Below are 5,000 nucleotides of genomic sequence, written 5' to 3'. Positions count from 1 at the left end.
ATGACATACTCGGAGCACAAAACACGGAAGCTATTTGCAGATGACCTCATTTTGTGTCTGGTGTCTGACTAACTACCCGTTAGTTAAGAAAGGTTTGGTCTCCATGAGATGTGGGGTCTCCACATTTCTTTTATTTATCTCAGGGAAACAGGGTTTCCCTGAGATAAATAAATAGAAATGTGTTTGTTTTCTAATTTCTGACTGAACACACATCATGTCCCGTCGCTGCCGTCTGCCAATTTTTAACCCAGTTAAAAAATCTGTTGGAAAGATTGCGAAACATAACTGAAGAAGTTCTGAAAGTAAAGTCGCCAAACATATTTCTGTTTGTGTTCTGAGCACTTGGGTTGCGGCGGAGAGGCGGTTACTGAGCGAGGAGGAGGGAGGAGGAGGGAGGTGCTTAATATAAGCAATGTGATTGACCCTGGCTAGCACCTAATGCTGTTTCTCTGCTGTTACAGTGTGAAGGAACTCATCTCTTCCTTCACACTGTTATCAAGAAGAGGAAAGAGGGGAGAGAGAGAGTGAGAGAGAGGGATGAGAAGAGATGTGACATGCAGTGGAGTTAATTATCAAGATGCACAGAAACATGTGTATAACCTAGATGTAGGGTACGGACGCACGCACCCCATATGCACACAAACATAATACACACACACGCATACACAGTATCCTTCAGTTTAGTAGGAAGGACAAACCATGCACATTGATCGTTTTGAAAACATGTGATTGAAAAATAAACAGAAAGCAAAACCAATCTGTTTTCTTCATCAAAACAGAAACGGCTTTCCTGAGAACGCCGTTTCTGACGTCATTTAACCAGTGGACACACACACTAAAAGTCCTTCACGTATAGTGAGGATACTGAGGTGAGGTGTTTGTGGGTCATGGATATAGTGGATAAATATATGCTTCTTTCTAGAAAAACATAATATGAATATGAGATGCATATTGGGGTTGAACATATTTTACTGAGGCAGTACAGCTAACACACATTTGTGCATCTTAGAAAAGCTGGCACACATTCCTGCAATATTAAACAAGACTAAATTGCGAATAAAATGTGAAAATTGTTTCTAGGAACTGGCTTACATGTGCCCTTGGCATATCCCTAGCTCTTCCTTTTATAAACCCCATTGTGCTGTGGTGATGGAGGTGGGGGTGCGGGGGGGTTGAAGGGTGTTATAGGGTGGGGGAGGGGGGAGGGGGGTGTAGGTGACAGCTAATGGTTCCTGTTAGCCAACACAAGAGATTGAAGAGCAGAGAATTAAAGCTGGGTTTAATGTGGAATGTGTGTGTGTGTGTGTGTGTGTGTGTGTGTGTGTGTGTGTGTGTGTGTGTGTGTGTGTGTGTGTGTGCGTGCGTGCGTGCGTGCGTGCGTGCGTGCGTGCGTGCGTGCGTGCGTGCGTGGGTGGGTGTGTGTGTGTGTGTGTGTGTGTGTGTGTGTGTGTGTGTGTGTGTGTGCGTGTGTGTGTGTTAATCTGTACTGGCTCTTTGAATCTCAGTAGTGATGGCTTGTTTCCCATTCTGTCAAATTCTCCATCTTTCGGTCAGTCTGTCCGTCTATCTCTTTGTCTGTTTGTCCCTCCCCCTCCTCGTACACGCACACACACATCCACACATCCAGCGATGAAAGCATTAATAATATTGATACCCGTAGCTGTCCACATAGCTTCAGGCCGATGCTATATATGCCTACATGAACACACACTAACAAACACACACACAAAAAGACACAAACACACACTAATAGACACACACATGAGCCAACCTTTTTGATATTCTATAATATCATAGTGCTTTCCTTATAAAGTTATCCAACCTCTCTCTCTCTTCCATCGGGGGAAGGATGTGTTGTTCAAAAGCCCACTGAAGTCAGCCTCATGCTTCATCACAAAAGGTGTACACACACAAGCACACAAATTTACAGACGCACACACACACACATACAAACACACACACACACACACACGTGTACACACACACACGCACACACACACACATTTAAAGACGCACACACACAAACACACATATTTACAGATGCACACACACACACACACACACACACACACACACACACACACATTAACTCGCACACACACATACCCCCCCACACACACACACACACAAGCGAGGGGGCCCCTCAGAAAGACATCTGTCTGAGCCCCCCCAGCCTTCCCATGTTAACACCCTCCGCTCAGAATCCAACATATGAAGAAACAAAAGAGAATATTACTTACGTTTAGAAATGCAGATGCTTTGTTTGTGAGCAGCCTCTCCGTTCCCGTCAACAGCGCTCAGACCTGGGAGGGAAAGAGACGGAGCACATTAACACGTGCTATTATTAAGTGCTTGACAATGCCTGGTGTCAATCCTGCTTTGATACATACACAGCAAAACTTTGCCCGAATTTGCTTTCTTTTCGTTTATTTCGTCGTTTAATGGATTCAAGCGTCAGTCTTTGCTAAACATGAGTAGAGACCTCAGTATTTGTGCGTTTGTGTGTCCTGATGCCAATGCATCACACAAACGTATCCACTGCTTCTCTATTCAGAGCAAAAAACGGCAACACCGTTTGACCTTTCATGCCAGATCAGACATCCTTGGCTCGCCGCTGGTTTACAATGGCTGCCAGTCAGCGATCCACACAAAAGATGGGACGCGATCAGGTTCCATGAAGCCCGACAGAGATGAGTGCTGACTGCTACTGAAACCCTACACACAAGACAGGCACATATCCACACATACACGTCTGGCCCGTAACTCTCTTTGTTTTTAGATTTATGTCTATCTATTCATGAGGCTGACATCCTCCTGTATGTCTGTGTGTTTGACTGTATGTGTGTGTGTCTGTGTGTGAGTGTGTTTGTGTGTATGTGTGTCTTTGTGTGTGTGTGAGTGCGTGTGTGTGTGTGTGTCTATGTGTGTGTGTGTAGTGTGTGTGTGATTGCATGTGATTGTGTGTGTGTGTGTGTGTGCGTTTGCATCTCGCGCCTGCTTTCAAAGAGATCTATCTGCTCGCCAGCCATCACCCTGGGTTCACGGATCAGTCATCAGGGGGGGAGAGAGAGAGAGAGAGAGAGAGAGAGAGAGAGAGAGAGAGAGAGAGAGAGAGAGAGAGAGAGAGAATATTTTCCTTGCTGTCTGCTGCTGTCTTAGACCGCAAAAATACACCGCCTGGAGGGGGCAAACTGAAGGAAGCTCTAGCACTACGTTTATTATCCAGACACACACACACACGCACACACACACACAAACACACACACACACACACACACACACACACACACACACACACACACACACACACACACACACACACACACACACACACACGTCGTAAGTAGAAACCTAGACAATGCTAAGAGCAATAATAACCCCCACCCAAGCAAACGCCCACACACTGTCTTCCAGATCTGCAGATGTGCAGTTTTCCAGGGCAGTCTGCATATTCTAGGAGTGCTGGGCTGTTGGGATAACTGCTATTAGCATTTTAGATGTGATGCAGATTTCATATTAATATTACATTAAACTCTCAAAGGTGTTACACATCAAGCCTGGTGGCAAAGGTTCAAATCCCTGAGTCAAGGGTTATTTTGTGATGACGTGTTTTAACCCCTTCACATTTTGCTCATGAACACCATGGAAGCTTATCATGGTTCTACCCATTCATCCATCAATCCAGTGAAAATATAAATCACAGTGAAACCATGAATCTCTTCAGTGCCTTTACATGACACTCAAGAAAATGGAATTATTGGCTTATTCCGACTATGATTTGATTAGTAAGATGCATGTATACACCTTAGTCTGACTAAAATCTAATCGAATTGGGTTACTCATAGTCGGATTAAGACCTCTAGATTATTCGATTGATAGTCGCATTAAGCATGCATGTATACAGGCAATTCGATTGGAATCGGATTTTGCATTCTGCGCATGATCGAGATCTTTTCCGAGGGCCGTGAGCCAGAAGTATAAGGAGACGATAGTCGTGTTGTTGTAGCGGTCGGAAAAAACGAGAGACACAATTTATTTAAAAAGGTGTCGAAGAAGATGGAGGAAGCAAATGTCGTGCCAAATGTAGTTACCCCCTAAAAGAAGTGTATCATCATCAACATGTGTTCAGTATACACTAAGCTTCTACGCTACACAAACGTGTACTGTTAAGTTAGTGGAACTACGAATAAAGTACCCAACCTGTCAATAATCGGTGGCCGCTTCATTCCGACCTATAAGCAGACCCACGTTCGGTCAAAGTGAAGGGTGTTACCCCCGAGAGAACATCGGCCCTGGAGGGAACGTCTCTCCTGTACTCCTCGACTACAGTCTGGGAGCTGGTTATAAGTAGTAACTTCGGGCACATCTTTCAAAATAAATGTTTTTTTACAATCTTTATTAATTCATTGCACCGCGGCCGAATTAACGGGGACATTCTCTGATATTATGAATCTTAAAGACTGCGTCGGGTTCTCCGACTCTCTGGTACTTCAGCATCAAGTAAAGAGTGGGGGTTATCTCGGCCATGGTGGAGAAGGAATTTGGGGAATGGAACTTTGGCTTTGACTCTCTGAAGTCTAGAGTGAACTGCAACATAGAGGAGAAAGGGATTGTTGCCGTATGCGGACTCTCGGAGGAGCCGAAGTGAACTGACAGCTGTTTACTGAAAACATCTTTCTCGAATGCCGCCTGAGTTTGTTGTTGCTAGTGACGTGAAGAGGTCAACCGGATTGCCACTAGTTGAAATGGGTAGACCGACACCTATCGTACCGAGGTAAGACATGCTTCGGCCAATGAATTGATTTTCTCACCACCATGTATACTCGGACAATTGCAGTTGTCCGATTGAGGAGTATAGTCGAACTATGGCTTTAATCGGATTAAGCTGTGCATGTAAACGTACTGACAGTGGAACAATGAAGGACAGTGGAACCATGAAGGACACTGGAACCATGAAGGACAGTGGAACCATGGAGGACAGTGGAACCATGGAGGACAGT

At 44.8% G+C, this 5,000-nt stretch overlaps 1 protein-coding gene across 1 annotated transcript in view; it reads right to left on the bottom strand.

The window, feature by feature from the left end:
* The window catches only part of nfasca (neurofascin homolog (chicken) a), an 83,121-nt gene that overhangs the window by 55,889 nt on the left and 22,232 nt on the right, over window positions 1–5,000 (bottom strand). The window contains 1 exon segment of the mRNA XM_030358132.1: window positions 2,241–2,303. The gene's annotated coding sequence lies outside the window, so the exon portion shown is untranslated.

The sequence above is a fragment of the Gadus morhua genome, chromosome 1 (genome assembly GCF_902167405.1).
Source record: "Gadus morhua chromosome 1, gadMor3.0, whole genome shotgun sequence".
Classification (NCBI taxonomy): domain Eukaryota; kingdom Metazoa; phylum Chordata; class Actinopteri; order Gadiformes; family Gadidae; genus Gadus; species Gadus morhua.
This window is presented reverse-complemented; position numbering and strand designations above follow the sequence as displayed.